We start from the raw sequence: 18,653 nt of genomic DNA on the forward strand, positions 1-18,653 counted from the left end.
AACTTGGCCATCTTATGCAGCTCTTCAGTGGTCCATCCACGTTTCTTCTGTGCTTGACTGGGTAGGGTACCTTCTTTGCTGCATTTCAATCCTGGTGTATCTCTGCAGTGTCCCCCCTTATTTTGTTCTTCTTCAATTTGGTCACTTTGCGTCTTATCTCTACTGTCAGCGCCCGAGGACTTCTTTTTCATCTCTTCGATTAGCTTCCTATATGGTCGTGATTTCCTCTTTCCGAATATCCCATCTGTAGTACGGTGTTTGAGGAGTTTTTCCTGTATGATCTTATTTAGGAAGGGGTTCTCTTCGTTTTGAAGCTCAAATGCTGCCATCATTCGAACTTCTTCGGCCAGGTTCCAGTTCCACTTCACTGAGTAAGTAGAGAAACGATCAGAGTAGTGGTATTTCACTGTCGGTTCACACAGAATGCCAACCTCCCACCTATGCTACACTTCTCATGTCTCTCTACATTATCAGACTAGAGTCAAGCTCAACAGGGTCTTCTTTCCCCGCTGTTGTGTGCAGGCCCATTCCCCTGCCTGTGGGTTCGCTAGATAGTAGGTAGGGACAGTGGGAATCTCGTTAATCCATTCATGCGAGTCACTAATTAGATGAAGAGGCATTTGGCTATTAAGACGACTAAAACCAGATTTAGAGGAAAAGTGGTCTCCCACGACCACTGCAAACAACCCGGGCGGGGCCCCCATTAAAAACTTAAAAGAACAATAAATAAAATAATTTACTATAAAAGGACTTAAAATGATAAAATTACTTACTATCTATAAGGGCGACCCACCGGCGTGAGCTGGCCGCGGGGCCGACCCAGCTCCCGGCAACGCCTGGCAGTCTCTTGGGCACTCTTATGAGTGCTAAATAAGATATTCATATTGCTCGACTAGAGCAGAGGGATGGCTCTCTGAGATCTCGTCACACAGACGGGCGAACGGGCTAATTATCCCGTATCGAATTTATCATGGCGATGGAGCCCCTTATGGCCATTTCTTGCATGACTCGCACGGCCCCACCGCCAATACTCAGGGAGCGAAGTAGCCTTTTAGTGGCAGATCTTTCGCCTCCTCTAGCTCCTACCGCGACACCACGGATCCTGCGCTCCCCGTAATACATCCAAGGACCCAAAGTAATTCCGGATCGAGGCATCATGGTCACAGTATTTATTTTCCTTGGCTTTCTCCGCCTCCATTAAGGGACGGGACTTCGCTCCCAGGGAACGCATAGGTCAATCACATTAGTCCGCTCGCCCATCTGTATGACCAGATCAGGCTTTATGAAAGAGACACCAGTTCTTATTGTGGGTTCCACGCTCACAGTCCAACCAGCCAATCTCAACCAAGTAGAGATTTTATGCAAGATCACGTTGTGTCGCCTGATCCTGTGATGCTGAAGCGAAGGACATCTCTGCAGCAAATGACAGAGATCCTCTGCCCCTTCATTGCATCTACAGGTCAGGGACACTAGTTGGTCATTACTGCCCTACTAACTCGGCACGAGACGGTCTGTGCTCTGAGCCGGAGCAGATCAAGAGGGAGACGTCTGGCGACCTCTTCTGTAGCCACAAGGAGACGATTTGCTCCTGGGTCATCAAAGAAGGCTTGTGCCCCCTGTCCATGCCAACTCCGATTCCAGGCATCTCGATGCTCCGACGCCAGTTGCTGCTTCAACACTCGAACAGATCGAGCGTTGATAACCTCAACATGACGTCTATGAGCCATACTCCTCGCTTCCTTGCCCCAGAGATCTTGGGCAATGACCGCTTTTACGGCTTGATCTTGGCTATTTGAAAGCAAGTGCAGAAGTCCCATTTTTCCCAAGGTTACTTTTTCCACCAGGCTGGGGATTGCCAGGCCCCCATCCCTGGTGGGGAGCCTCAAGAGACAGGTTGGGATCGAGTGAGGTAAATGCACCCAACCCCTCACTGCTCTTGCAACCTTCTTATCGATGGCATTTAGAAGGTTGAGGGAGCTAGGCCCCTTTTCATACTTATACAGTAACTTGGGAATCAGATGTTGCTTTAATATATAGACCTTCTGCATGGGCTTGAGCCTGGCTCTACCTATCCTCGATAGCTGATGACAGGCGCGCTCGATCTCAGCACGCGCCATACGGCCGGGGTTTCGGAAACCAGAAGGCCCAACTTCTAGCCCCAGGTATTTCGTGAATTGCCCCGGCCCTATCAGTTGGATAGGTTCGGCTACATGGGTTACCGTATTCTCATAGGTAAACCCATTCTCCTGGACTGTCTCCACTCTCATACCACCTCGTCTCTCACCTGGTCTCTCGAGGATGAATGAGGCACACTTATTTGCCTGGACCTGCAAGCTCCGCGCTTGCATAAAGTCCCCCAGCCGTGCCAACAGAGCTCTCATTCCCGGTTTGGAACCGGACACCAACACGATGTCGTCGGCGAAGGCGAGGACCGCAACTCTGGTCCCACACGAAAGTGTGTAACCAAAGTCACGGCCCACACCCGCGATAAACTCGTCCATAATGATGTTAAATAGGACTGGAGAAAGAGGGCAGCCCTGCTTTACTCCCCGACTCATCGTGATGGGTTCCGACCTCTGGCCATTTACTTCGATCTGCGTCTTGCTGTTATCATTCAGATCGAGAATGATCTTAATTAAATGGCCGGGTGCATTCTGTCGCCTCAACGCCCGAACAACTGACTCGTGAGAGACAGTGTCGAACGCCTTAGCAACATCCACAAATGTAACGTACAGCCCCCTCCGCCTGAGCCTCGCGTCCCGAATTATGCCTTCCAAGAGAGCCACGTTCTCGCCACAGGCCTAAAGGCCTTTTGTGAGACGGACACGTTGACCAGCGCTGTCATTCGGTCAGCGAGAATTTTGCAATAGAGCCACAAATAATGCGACCCTATTGTCAGGGGACGCCAATTTTTGACGTCCTCTAGTGGCTCCTTTTTGGGCAACATCGGCGTCCGGCCCTCCTTAGTCCACATAGGGACAAGGCCGAGGTAAAGCCATACGTTATACACCCTTATGAGGACATCCGCCCCGAGACGTTTAAGAGCCCCGATGTCAAAACTAGGGAACCTCGGTCCAGCTGCTGTCTTTCCCACATTTTTAAGTGCGCCAAGCACATCCTTCTTTCTGATTGGCCTGATGATCTCGGACAATCTCAATTCAAGGGGAGCCACTGGCCCCCGGTCAGATGGAGACGGAGCACCGAACCGAAGCAGGTACTCCGTATAGAAGGCCAGTAGTGGTGGCGTCTCCCCCGCAATAGCACCATCCCCCAGAACATCGTCGGCCACCTCACGTGGGTTTCTGGTGAAGGCCCGCTGCACCCGAGCATATTCTCTCCTCCTCCTCACACGCGCGGACACGTTCTCGTTGGGGTTTCCTCGCCCCCTCCCACCACCTCGGCCCGGCCTCGCCGCCCTAATGGGCTGGTTATAGAGGCCAGGCTTATGCTGAGCCAGACAACTCTCCATGGCCTCGAGGAGCCCCCCGGCGTCTCCGTCGAGGTTATCCGGAGAGGGAAGCTGGCGCTGAATGATGTCATTCAGCCCCGTTAGCAGCAGGGATCCAGCCTCATGGCTTGACAAATCCACAATGTGCCAGTACAAACCCAACAACCCATCACCATCGTCCCCACCATCAGAGTCCCCACTTGTACTTGGGTCGCTAGGCCTGTCCGGGCCGCCACCGCCAGTTCTCCGTCGGGTACCCCACCTTTGTGCCTCGACCCGCCCATCGACAGGGCTCGGCGTGCCGGCAGGGCTCCCTACCTGGATGTTCTGGGGAGACATGGCACAATCCCCTTCGCTACAAGAGCTCGGGTAGAGCAGGGCCGCTCCACAGCATTGGCCCCGTCCGAAGCCGGGATCCCTGCGGTCAACCCCGCTGCATGGCAACTCCGGATCGTCACCCGCGGCTCCGGCAGACGTTGGGCAGCCCGGCCCTTCGGCCAAGCGTAAACCCGCAGTCCAACCTGTGCCGCTACTGCTCCCCGGAGTCGCCCAGACAGACTCGGCGACCTCAACACCCTTGGGGTCCACCTTCTCCACCTTCTTTAACACCTTTGGGGTCAAGTACTTAGATGGTATAAAGGACTCTGATAGCGAGAAACGTCCTTCACAAGGTTCCAAATTTGGACTTACTTTACTACTGGCATCATCGTGGTACCCATCCGGGACGCCCGGGGTAGCGCCCCGCCATGAGAGGACCTCCGCCGCCACCGGAGCAATATCAGCGTAGGAGGCAGTGAGAGAGGTTTGGGTACTCTCCCTCAGATAAGTCTCACACAATTTGGAATTGGAGAGGCGCTCAAGCACAGATTCTGCCTCCCCTTCGCCCAGTGGCTGATCTCTCAGCCCAAGAAGTGCCCTCTGATACTCAGGGGTCTGGCGCATCTTGCGCATTCTCTCTTTTTTTATGAAATCCCGGGGCAAAGCACCCAGGATCTCATCATTTATTGCCGCAACTCTCACGACGCCCATGCTAGTAAATATGTTCTCCACCCGGGCGACAGTGAGAATTTCATCCTCACTGTAGCCAACTCTCTTCAGGACAGGTTTGCTCTTATTATATTCCCCCGGGTGCGCCCTGCACATGTGCAGACGCATACCGGGGAAAGTCCTGAATCCCAGACCACACACGGGACACTTGTGCGGCCCAGGGGAGCCGGTCTTTGCTGTTTCTATCTTTTCTCCGGGTGGAGAACATTCCAAAGGGATCTTTTCCTTAGGAGGTGGTGCTTTGACCACCTCCGCATATGACCTATTTGCATTGGGCGCCTTTGCAGCCACAGGGCTTCCACTCACAAGTCGTACACAGAACAGATAGTGGCCTGAGACTGCGGCGGCAGTCGAGAAAGTCCGTGAACATCTGGTGCACTTGAACCCGAAAACCAGATTTGAATAGTGCTCTTTCATATGCCTCTGGTACAGGCTCGCCGACCGGAAAGATGCACTGCATTACGCCGCACACCAATCCAGACAGCGAACCAGCACCACTATACAGGATTAACAGTTCTACCGTCCTGCCGGGCACGCCAACAACCATTTTCCCGGCAGGATTCCCTTTTGGAGGGCCATCACTCCCCTCCATTCCAGCAATAACTCCTCCCCCAGTGATGGTATTGGGGGAGGGGGAGATAGGGGTCTGTTCAGACGCGCAAGAGCGCGCCCAGGAAATTCTCTCTGGGATTAGAATCGAGGCCGAAGCCTCTACCCCTTTCTTGCCAGACCCCTTCAGCCTAACCCCTTTTGACGGGGGTGTAAAACTGCCAGGCGTTTCCGCGGCCTGGGGCGGTGGTGGAGTCTCTCTCGCTCCACCCTTTGCCACCAATCTTGTGGTGCGCATTTCAACTGGGATTTAGCAGAGAGGAGTAAAGGTCACTAATAACTCCTCTCCCCCGACTCTCGGTTGCAGAACCAGCTACCCGGACCAGGGACTGGAACCACGGAACCACCCAGCTGAACTTATCTACCTAGAAGGAGCCGCAAGGCAAGACCTGGTCTGCCAGAACACACACAGGGAAATCACAGTGCCAAACTAAAACGAGAACCTCGACACAGCGACACCCTGAGCAGGACTCTAGGCAACTCCAGTTCAAGCTCTGATTGCGACTCCTTACCAAGTTAAGAGAGTCATAGTTACTCCCGCCGTTTACCGGCGCTTGATTGAATCTCTTCACTTTGACATTAAGAGCACTGGGCAGAAATCACATCGCGTCATCATCAGCCATAACCATCGCGATGCTTTGTTTTAATTAAACAGTCGGATTCCCCGTGTCCGTGCCAGTTCTGAGCTGGTCGCTAGGATGCCAGCCGGAGTAATACATGGGCCCGTTAGTCTGCACAAGTCCTGTTCGAGTTCACGCAAGTCAACCAGCCCACATACCTTTGCACAACCTTGCCCGTTCCGCGGAAGGGCACCCGCTCAGCCAGGTCCGACCTCGGTAAAGGAACCAACCTACAAGTAAGAAGGCTCCGACACCTCGCCCAGTCCTGCCAAAAGAGTAACCCCAAGCCCGCTTCCCGGGAATTGAATTTATAAATTTTGTGGCCATTTGCCACGCGCCGGAGCCAAAGGCCATTCAGCGCATATATATCAACAAGATATTTACTAAAAAGGGTATACATAATTAATCTAAATTATTAAAATAAACTTCATATTAAAATACTCAATTAAATATCATAAAACAAATGGATTTCCTTAAGAAATTTAAAAATCTCTTCTACGGGAGCACCCTCTCCTAAAATATCTGACAAAGGTTTGTTGGTGAAACCAAACCGACGTCTATGATTAAAATAAAGAGAACAGTCAACAAATATATGCCTCACTGTAATGCCAACATTACAATTGGAGCATTGAGGAACCTGCCTCTCTGCTCTACTAGTTAAAAGATACCGGTGAGTTAAAAAAGTATGCCCTATACGCAGGCGCGTTAAAACTATACTAGATCTTCTATCCATCCCAACACAAGGGGACCAGGGATGAACAGAAGGTCTGATCGATTTCAGCTTTAAATTACTATTCAAGTTGGACCAGTGATTCTGCCACTTAGTCCTACAAAATGATTTAATAAAAAGTTTAAAATCTTCACAGGGAACCCTCACAGAGTGGGAAGCCCGGGATGAAGCTGCCTGCTTAGCGGCTGTATCAGCCAGCTCGTTACCGCGAATTCCCACATGCAAGGGAACCCAACAAAACTTCACACCGATGCGTTTTCGAGAATGCAGGAGGACCAGCCAATCCTGCACCTCTTGGACGAGTTGATTAGATGGCGTCAACTTCTGGAGTGCAGCTAGGGAACTTTGGGAATCACAATAAATAATATGAGTCCCCAGTGCTACCTGTACTAAAAATAAATTTCAAAACGCTAAAAATAGCAAAAATCTCTGCATTAAAAATTGAGAATTTAATAGGGAGGCTTTTTGTAATTGTTCTCTCACCGACAATGACAGAACATCCAACTCCATTTGCTGATTTTGATCCATCTGTATGTACAGCAATCGAGTTACTATGCTCAGAAACATGGGCCAAGAAGCTACTTTTAAGCTGAACACTTGAGCTGATCTTTTTGTTGTCTCTAACTTGGCAAATATCTAAAGGAGGCCTACACCAAGGAGGGAATTTAGAAAATGTAGTTTCCATAACCAGTGGAGGAATAAGGCCTACCTCTCTCGCACTGACGTTTAATCTAACTTCAAGGGGCTTAGGCAATGTAGGTTTAGTTGGTGCTCTGTCAACAGGATGTTTTATATACTTAAAATTTGGATTAGATTGAGAGGTTAGTGCTCTTGACAAATATCGGAGACCTTGTTCCTCCCTCCGAATGAAAAGAGGAAGAAAACCAGAGTCTACATAAAGGCTCTCAACAGGAGACGTTTTAAAAGCACCTGTACAAATACGCAATGCCATATTGTGTAGTACATCCAGCTTACCTAACAAGGTCTTACATGCAGAGCCATAAACCTGAGATCCATAATCAATCTTACTCAAGCATAGTGCCTGATAAATTCTTAATAAAGTAGTACGGTCGGCTCCAAAATTCAGGTTACTAACAACTTTAAGAATATTGCACCGCTGTTTAACATTTACTACAGTCTCATTTATATGTTCAGCAAAAGTCAATTTTTTGTCAAAAATAATTCCTAAATATTTGACTTTATCTTCATAAAGCAAGATAGAACCTTCTAAAAATAAGGTTGGAATCTCTTCCCTTCTTCGTGTTCTGCAAAAACGTATAGCTTTAGTTTTTTCTGCAGAAAATTTGAAACCTTTACTATTAGCCCAGGAAGTAGCAGCATTAATTGCAAACTGAATTTTAGTACAAGCTTCAACTGCAGTAGCTCTACTACATACAATAATAATATCATCCGCGAATGCTTGACCAGTTACTCCAACAGGGAGATGTTCAAGTAAACCATTAATGGCAATATTAAAAAAGGTTGGACTAAGCACACTCCCTTGTGGAATGCCTTCTTCCTGAAGATACTCTGATGAGAAGGTAGAGCCAATTCTAACTTTAAGGTACCGGTCAGACAGGAAGTCTTTGGCAAAATTAAACATATTGCCACCAATACGCCATTCAACCAGCTGCATTAAAATACCAACCCTCCAAGTAGTATCAAATGCTTTTTCCAGATCAAAGAACACGGCAATTGTTTGATTTTGGACTGCAAAAGCATTCTGAATCTCACGTGTGAGACATAATAAGGGATCCAATGTACTTCTATTCTTGCAAAAGCCAAATTGCCTCTTCGACAACAGGTTCTTTGTTTCTAATAACCATATCAGACGAAAATTCACCATTCGTTCATAAATCTTGAAGACACAGCTGGTAAGAGCAATAGGCCTATAACTTTTGGGATGACTAGGGTCCTTTCCGGGTTTTAAAAAGGAACTATAACAGAGTTTTTTCCACAACTTATATGAAGTCCCTGAGCACCAGAATTCGTTTAAAACATCGACAAAGAATTTTTTTGACTCCAGAGGTAAGTGACAAATCATTGCATAAATAATATCATCTTCTCCAGGTGATGTTGGAGAGGACAAAGATAAGGCATATTCGAATTCGACAATACTAAATGGAAGGTTATATGCCTCAGAATTTGAACAAACAGGCGGATTAACTATAGTCATGTTTCTAATATTGCGAAATTCAGGGGAGTAGTTACTGGGGCTTGAAATGCTTGAAAAGTGCCGAGCAAAGGCCTCTGCCACCTCTCTTGCATCCGATATAACTACCAGGTTGATTTTCAAAATAGGTAAAGGAGAAGGGGAAAATTTCCCTAGTAATTTACGGATTCTATCCCAAACCAGAGAAAGTGGCGAGTTATACTTTAATTCTATGTACTTGATGAAGGATTCCCTCCTTGCTTCTTTAAAGACTTGCTTTTGTTTGGCGAGGTTTTTCTTGTATATTATTCTATTAACCAAGACAGGTCGCCTTCGATATCGCTTGTAACTGGCTCTTGCAATTTTCCTACTCAAGGCACATTTATTATTCCACCAAGGTACCAGTGGACGACGGGGTTTCCCTGATGTTTTCGGAATTGACATCATTGCCCCTCCAATCATTATACTAGCGAGATATTCGTAGGCAGCCGAGGGGCAAGGAAATTCATTGGCCTTACGATTGACTTGGGTAGATTTTTCATACAGCTGCCAATCTGCCTCCTTTATCTTCCACTTGGGTAAAGATGGGGAGGGTGTATTTTGTACATACTTAAGATGGATGGGATAGTGGTCGCTCCCATAGAGATTTTCATCCACTGACCACTTATAGTCTAATCGTAATGACGACGAGCATATTGTAAGATCAATTGCTGAACAAGAGTTATGGGCTACATCAAACCTTGTAGGAGAACAGTTGTTCATTAAAACTACATCATTGCAATCTATTAATCTTTCAATTATAAAACCACGGTGATCACACCTACCTTCCCCCCACAAAGTATGTTTTGCATTGAAATCCCCCATCAGAATGAAAGGCTGAGGTAGTTGATCTAAAAGTGATTGCAAATCTTCAACCTCTAATTGTCTTGGATTGCCAGCTCTGTCCACCAATCGAGTTTCTAGGCCAGGTTCTAGATAAAGAGAGCACAGAGTGACCCATTTGTTGATGAATGAATGAATGAATAATTAATAATTATCTGGCGTCGTGACTACCAGGATCATTGACGCCGAATGAAGCCATTTGGACAACCAATTTGGGAAAAATCCACACACACATATCATAAAAAACTCTTAAAATTCCGCATCAGTTATTATACTATAGCTAGCGCAAAGATGCTACTTACGCATTAAACACCACCAAAGCTAAATTATTATTATTATTATAAAATAGTTTAACCAGGCCACTGAGCTGACCTTCAGCTCCCATGGGGCTGGCCCAAAGGATTAGATAAAATGCAAGGTCAAGGCCAAAAGCTACGAGCTTGGACCAAACAGGTATTATAGGATAATAAATAATGAATTAAGATTAAATAAAAAATTGCACAGAGGCAAAGGCTTTCATACTAGAACACAAACAGGCAATAAATACATTTATTCACGTTTCCATACATTCATTCTAAAAACCCAAAGCTAAAAACTACACACATACATGAAGGCGAAATACCTAAAGTTCATTAAAAACTCCAACTTCTTTTAAAAATTCAACAACACACTCATAATCATGCTGCGCTTCTTCACCCAATATCTTTGTCAAACTGTAACTACCATCTCTATCTCTTTTGTCTTTAAAGTGCTGCTCTCTCAGTTCCCGATGACTAGGACATTCAACTAGCAAATGCTTAATAGTCATCGGGACGAGACAGTCATCACAGTAAGGTTGGTATTCACCACTCATGAGATACCCATGTGTCAATCTTGTATGTCCTATACGGAGGCGGGGCATATCGTTACTTCCTTCCCATTTCTAGGCATAGATTCATATTTCCAAGGGTGTGTACGTGTGGCAAACTCTTTCATTTTATTTGGTCCTGCTTCGTTCCATTGCCGTTCCCATAATCTTGCAATGAACTTTGATATACTAGGAAAAAAAGTCTCTATATGGTACAGCAATTGGTCTTGGTATCATATTGGTTGCTGCTGATTTAGCTAGTTGGTCTGCTTTTTCATTTCCATATATATTTACATGCGCTGGGACCCAGCAAAAAGATATAGTAATCCCTCTACGCTGATGTAGAAATACCCACTGTGAGATTTTCAATGTAATTGGATGATCAGTATTAAAAATTTCAAGTGCCTGTAATGCACTTTTGGAATCACAAAAGATGGTGATGTTAGTGGAATTCTGGAGGGTTGCAATATGTTCCAATGCTGTTAAAATTCCATACAGTTCCGCTGTGAAGTTCGATGCTATGATGGGTAGTGCTCCTCTGCGGCTAAAATCATCACTAAAAACTCCATATCCGACTCCATCATCAGTTTTGGAGCCATCAGTAAAAACAAATGTAGAGCCTGAGTGCTCTGCAGCATGTTCTAAAAATAATACTCTGATTTCTGTATCTGATTTTTCTCTTTTAATACCTTTAAAATATTTACAAAATTTAATTACAGGTAATTTCCATGCTGGGGTAATTGGTAAATTAACTGGACATGCAGGATTTCTTGACATATTCATTTTTTCCAAGATCTTTTTCACTCTAAAACTAAAAGGCTTAGGAAATCTTGGATGATTTTCATAAAAGTTGTTGAAACAATTTCTATTTACTGCTTCAAAGGCTTTAGAGTTGGGGATTCTCCGAACCCTAAACCAATATCTGATAATTGATGATTGGCGATATAAAAACTCTATGGATTTCTCCCGCATCAATTAATAAACTTAAGATGGGAGAAGATCGAAAGGCACCTGTTGCCAAGCGTATACCGGTATGATGTACTGAATCTAAGATTGCAAGACGATTGGATGAAGCAGAAGAATATATTTCACATCCATAAAGTAACTTTGAAATAATAAGTGATTTGTGTAGTTTTATAACTGTCTGCCTGTCTGCACCCCAGTTGGTATTAGATAATACTTTCAAAATACTTAAAAGCTTCAAGGCACTTGGTTTTAATATGTTTCAGATGGGGAAGCCAATTGAGTTTTTTGTCGAATATGAGGCCTAAGAAGCGTACCTCTTCAACACAGGGTATTCTATGGTTGTACAGATAAAGGTTCTGGGTCGGGGTTTGTGTACTCCCCGAAGGTGGCAAAAATGCATAACAGTAGTCTTACTGGCTGATATTTTAAATCCCTGTTGTTCAGCACCCAGTTTACTATCTTATTTATTGTCAATTGTAATTTCCTTTCTGCAACTGACATTCGTGATGCAGCAACAGATATTGAAAGATCGTCTACGAATAGGGTACTCAATACATCCTTGGGTATAACAGACGCGACACCATTTATTGCTAACGCAAAAAGTGTGACACTAAGCACACTTCCTTGTGGGACACCCTCTTCTTGGCATCGTCTATCTGATAATGTGTTGCCCACTTTAACTTGAAAATATCTACATTTCAAGAATGCTTTAATGAATAGGGGCAATTTTCCTCATAGACCACAGGTATGAATTGTCTTAAGAATGCCATGTCTCCAAGCAGTGTCATAAGCTTTCTCAAATATCAAAAAAAATAGTTATATGGTGCTGCTTGGAGGCAAATGCTTCACATATGGAGGTTTCCAGCTGCAGTAGGACATCTACTGCCGAGTGCATTTTTCTAAATCCATATTGTGAGGGTGAGAAAATACCATTACGCTCTAAATACCAGACAAATCTTGTATTCACCATTTTTTCCATTAACTTGCATAAACAGCAAGTTAAGTGCTATTGGTCGATAACTAGCCACTGAAAAAGGGTCTTTACCTGGTTTAACAAAAGGTAATACAAAGCCAATTCCCATATGACTGGGTAGCTACTTTCATGCCTAAACATTTGATAGGGAATTTCATCCGGACCAGGGGCAGTGTTATTGCTGCTGACCAGGGCAGCATCAAATTCCCTTTCTGTAAAGGGTAAATTATATGGCTCTATCTTATCTGTGGAAAAGTCTAATCGCAGTTGTTCTTCTCTTCTTCTATATTGATATCCAGGGGAACTGTCAAATTTTTTTTAAACTTGTGCAAAATGATCGGCGAGTTTATCACTGACATCTTTTGCGTTGGCGATGAGGTTGTCATTAACTTTAAGTACTGGGGGAGGACTGGGAGTAAATTTCCCAGCGATCTTTTTTATTTTCTTCCATATACTGCAGATAGGTGTTCAGTGGTTAATGGACGATACAAATGACGCCCATGACTGCCTTCTAGCAGTTTTCATTGCCTTTCGAAAACGTGCTCTATTCTGCTTGTATATTATCATGTTTGCTATAGTTCGGTGTCTACGATAACGTGTAAGTGATGTTCTTGTGACTCGGTGTAACAGTGTGAGTTCTTCACACCACCACGGGACTGGGCGTCGCCTAAAAAGACCTGTAGTTTTGGTATAAAATGTATACCTGCTGTATGGAATGTCCCATTTAATAAATCGATTGCATCATCTGCCGTTGGGAAGTCATTTGCATCACTTTCTATTTCGCTTAGCTCTTGAAATTTGTTCCAATCTGCTTTTTCAACATTCCACCGTGGAGATCTTTGAACTGGTGGGTCATCATTGGAATTTATTATTATGGGAGCATGGTCACTGCTTTGCCAGTCATCATTCGTCTTCCATCTGAAATCCATCGTGCAATTGGAACTAGATATTGTAAGGTCTAAGCATGAGACTGTACCTGTCTGGATATGATAATGAGTGGGTTCTCCAGTATTTAAAAGTCCTAAATCTTCATTTTCTATTATGGAAGCTATAATATTCCCTTTTTGATTTGATGTCACATCTCCCCATAAAGGATGTCTGCCATTTAAGTCTCCCATGAGAAGAAATGGTCGTGGAAGCTGATGAAGTAAATCAATTAGTTCTTCTCGAGTGATGGGATTGTTTGGTGGAAGATAAAGGGAACAGAGTGTGTATTTTCGTCTTAGGTGAATTTGAACCGCAACAGCCTGTAAAGGTGTATTTAGTGGGATTGGAAAATGAGGAAGGTCCCTGCGAACATAAATAAGGCAACCTCCATGTCTTCCCACTTCCAAATTATATTGTGTTCTATATGATATATACTCTCTAGGGCAAGGTGTGTGGACATCAAGCATTGTTTCTTGTAAACATACAGCAATAGGGGAGTATTTATAGAGTAACACTTTAAGTTCCTCATATTTTGCACGAAGTCCCTGACAATTCCACTGTAAAATTGAAGAGAAGGTGTCTAGGTTTTGGAGGGTAGTCCTCTATTCAAGGTCATTTTTGAATGTTTAGTGGATGGGAAGCTTTGCTTGTAAGTTTTTGATGATTGTTTTTCTTCGCCAGTTTGCTCATTGATTTTGGTTTTGTCTTTTGTTGGAGTTAATGGAGGAGAGGATGAGGGTGTTCTTACCCTCTTCATTTGTTTTTTTCCCTCTAATTCCATTAAATCAGGCAGAGATTCTGCCTGAGATAATGCAAAAGGAGGAGTAGAGGGAGGTTTGAGGGAGATATCCAGTTTGTTATATGGAATCTGTGTTGCACAAGCTTGTAATATGGAGTCTAATTTGATAACTTTTTGTGGTAGTGACTTGGCCACAATAATACATGTACCACCATGAGCACGTTCACCTACAGGTGGTGGAGATCTGTGAAAAATAAAGTTTTGTCCACAATTAGGAGAAACATTACCAACTTTAGTCTCTTGCAAACAAAGGGCAGCTAAATTATGCTCCTTGAAAAGGACCCGGACCTGTTCTCTGTTTGAATGGAAACCTCGTATGTTCCACTGACATAGAGCCATTATTTACTATTAGATTTTTTTTTTTTTTTTACTTTTTGGACTTGGATTGGGCTGGCCTGGAAAGACTTGGTCTTGGTCTTTGTTTCAAAGAGGAACTAGGCAGATCCTCAAGAATTGAATTTATAAATTTTGTGGCCATTTGCCATGCGCCGGAGCCAAAGGCCATTCAGCGCATATATATCAACAAGATATATTTACTAAAAAAGGTATACATAATTAATCCAAATTATTAAAATAAATTTCATATTAAAATACTCAATTAAATATCATAAAACAAATGGATTTCCTTAAGAAATTTAAAAATCTCTTCTACGGGAGCACCCTCTCCTAAAATATCTGACAAAGGTTTGTTGGTGAAACCAAACCAATGTCTATGATTAAAATAAACAGGACAGTCAACAAATATATGCCTCACTGTAATGCCAACATTACAATTGGAGCATTGAGGAACCTGCCTCTCTGCTCCACTAGTTAAAAGATACCGGTGAGTTAAAAAAGTATGCCCTATACGCAGGCGCGTTAAAACTATACTAGATCTTCTATCCATCCCAACAGAAGGGGACCAGGGATGAACAGAAGATCTGATCGATTTCAGCTTTAAATTACTATTAAAGTTGGACCAGTGATTTTGCCACTTAGTCCTACAAAATGATTTAATAAAAAGTTTAAAATCCTCACAGGGAACCCTCACAGAGTGGGAAGCCCGGGAGGAAGCTGCCTGCTTAGCGGCTGTATCAGCCAGCTCGTTACCACGAATTCCCACATGCGAGGGAACCCAACAAAACTTCACACCGATGCGTTTTCGAGAATGCAAGAGGACCAGCCAATCCTGCACCTCTTGGGAACCTTACTATGGTGTGGGGATATAGGTGGAGATGATGATGGAGTACGGGGTCTCTTATTTCTAAGAGGCACCATCTCTGCAGCGTGCACCTGAGCCTTATGAGGTGCACTGATCAAGGTGTCATTCTGGGACATACCCAGATCAGGCAGCGAGGCTGCCTGTGAGGCTTCTACATTAGAAGACCGAGAGACCTCCCAGAAGCCCAGAGGAGGCCCATCGGGAGGGGACAAAGGGGCCTTCTTGGATGAAGGCGGAGATGCTGAATGTACTTCGAGCTCAGAAGGGGATAGCTGAAGCTTTGACTTTGAAGTTGGTATTCTAGATAGATCTTTTATATTAGATTTTCCACTTTTTACTACTTCACTATATTGAGGTCTTGGAAACAAAAGTCTTTTTGCCAGGCTAATACTTAGATGTTCAGCATGAGCTTTCTCTATGGCTAACACTTCTTTTCTAAATGACTCACATTCTTTATGCCTTGCATTATGATTTCCCTTACAATTTATACATAATACTGGGGTAGTACATTCGCCTTCATGCTTTTTTAAGGAGCAGGTAGCACATAGCTGGTTCCTAGTACATACCTTTGCCGAGTGACCATATCCAAAACACATGAAACATTGGAGTGGTCTATGCTTAAAAGGTCTAACACAAAATCTCTCCTTGTCAACATATATATAATCAGGAACTTTATCATTATTAAAAGTGAAAATAATCATTCTTGATCTTGGACCTTGAAAATCTTCCACACTTTATCATCACACATTTCCAGCAATTCCTCGTCAGGCAGTTCATATAGGTCTTGACTGAATACTACTCCCTTGGCATAACTAAAACTATAGTGTGGTTTGACCTCTTTTATCATATCAGTATTTTTCAACTTATAGATCATGTGACCTTGTCTATAAGACTTAGCATGAACCAAAAAACTATTCTTTCCAAACCTCGTAATATCAGAGTTGGTCATTGTTCCTGCCAATGTTCTCAAATGTTTCCTGAAGTGGAAAAGATTGCAAAATTCTGATTTTGTAGAAACAATTAGCCACCTGGCAGGTAAAGATGTCCTCACCTTACATTTCCCATCTGTAGTTTCCTGACTGACTCTTGCTGGATAAAAGGAATCAACTTCAATATTCTGAGGCATTTTATAAATTAACATACATTTTAAGTTTTCCTTAGTTGAGCACTTGAAAGCATTCATGGCATTATTATGAGTTGTAAACTCAATCCAAACCCTCCAAAATGCAAAATCTTTAGTTTCACAATACTTTAAGACTTTAATTTCACCAAACCTTCCAAACATTTCCATAAATGTAAAACAATTGAAGTCTGAGGAGAGATTATCAACATAAAGGATTCTCTCACCACTGCTAGAACTTTCCATAGCCACATTCAAGGTCTTGTCATGGGTCGTCTTTTGTACAACTGAATTTTCTATAGGATTGTCCTTGTCCGTGCCAGAGGTCGAAGAGGAGGGTAGTGTCAAGAGGTCGCATTGTCCGGGGGAGTTTATCATAGGGTCGTTATTCATTAATCCTTCAGCAGAAATTTGAAAAACCTACTGCAAATCAGGCAGAAAACCAGGCCCCCCACACCAACCCCTCTCTCACCAAAGACACTCAGCAGAGACTGACTCCCATATGTCCACTCCCTACCCTACCCCGAAGGGATAGCTCTACCATAACATGAGTGGCTCAAGTGTAAGCAAAACCCGCTTGATAGGACTGAGGGCATAACTAGTATGCAATCATCCCCATTCATGTTACAATAGAGGGCACACCGGAAAGAATGCCGAGAGTCCTACCGTAGACACTATACCTCCCCGGATTCCGCAGGCTAGTCCCCCATAGGTAGTTCCGCCCCAATGGATATTGCTATGAAATCATATCAACATCCTCAGGGTCCAAACATACTCGAGAGGCGGACCAAACCTCTACAGTCTCTGCCATTTGGATCAAGAAAGAGCCAATGCGAAAAAAGCCCAGCCCCTGCCCAACCTGTAAGAAGGTTTTAGTGAAGAGGGGGGGGACAGCTAGGTTGAGCAACTGAGTTAAAGATAGTAGAAGAGTGGAAACAAATTTAAGTAAGAGGAAAATTGAGACTTTTGGATTCGAACTGGGAGATATTTCTCCCAGTTCGAAAGCCCTCTTGCCCGCTATGCATTTTCAGCAGTCAGCTGAAAATGCATAACTTCGTCAAGGCAGTCTCAAATCAAGAGGGCCGCTTCCCGGGAAGGCCCGACTGGCCTGACCCTCAGAGCCAATCCTTGTCCCGAAGTTACGGATCAAGATTGCCGATTTCCCTTACCCCCATTCATCTATCGACTAGAGGCTCCAAACCTCGGAGACCTGATGCGGAGATGGGTACAGTCTCTGTCGAAACAGGGTCTCCAACACCGTAACAAGGCCAAGCCACAAACCCTTTGACAGGCAGCAGCCCAGCCCAGCCCAGCCACAGCAGTGGATTCCGACCCGTGTGTGTCGCTCTACGGCCACAGTCAGGTTCAATATACCATCACCCCCTTCTCGCTTCATAGGATTTCCGGGGATCACAAAGCCTAAAACAGAAAAGAAAACTCTCCCCCCGGACCAGACGCCAGTGGACACAATCGTCACACACTTGACCCGGCCTCCACCTAAAAGGCACAAGCCGGGCCTGTCCGAACACAGGTCACGGGATCATTACTGTAATCTCTTTCGCCACTGCATCCCTTCCAGCTTTATTCATTCATTCCAATTTCTCACAGGAATAAAATATAACTTCAACAGTCAGTCTCATCATCATTTCTCTCTCATTCTTGTGTCACGAGCCAATCCATCTCTTAAGGCCGCACATGAGAAAAAAAAAATCTCTCATTCTCGACAATAATGGTACCAATTCTGCTCTTCTCTCCACCTACTTGCTTTAATTCTTTTCTGTCTGAAAGAAATTTCCAACCATTTTTCCACTGGTCTACACTGACTCTTAAACGCCATCACACTGGGGCTCCTAAAACTGCAGCTCAAAGCTAACCAACCTTCTCTTCAATTCTCTCTCTCACATTTCATTAAGGCAAGGCTAGTCAACAACTCCAAGAAGGAAGGAAGGCCACCCCAACGCAAAAAAAAAGGGGGCAACAACAATTCAAACGCCATAATAACCAGATTCTATATAAACATACACTCTCTCTCTCTCTCTCTCTCTCTCTGTGGAAATTCAATCAACTTCAGTGAACCTTTAAAGCAGTTGGTGGTGGTGGTGTTGTTGGTCGACTTGGGCATAAATCGTTGACCATATTTATTTATTATATTGCAGCTTCTTAGCCAAAGCATATACATATAGCATTCTCATTCAAAGCAAACCCAGCAAAGGCTAGGCCGCCAACATCATCATCATCATCATCATAGTCTCTTTCCTTGCTTAACTCATAGACCTATTAACTCGCTCACAAAAAAATAAATAACTGAGTGACTGGCTCCATCCATCATTAT

The sequence above is a fragment of the Macrobrachium nipponense genome, chromosome 4 (genome assembly GCF_015104395.2).
Source record: "Macrobrachium nipponense isolate FS-2020 chromosome 4, ASM1510439v2, whole genome shotgun sequence".
Classification (NCBI taxonomy): domain Eukaryota; kingdom Metazoa; phylum Arthropoda; class Malacostraca; order Decapoda; family Palaemonidae; genus Macrobrachium; species Macrobrachium nipponense.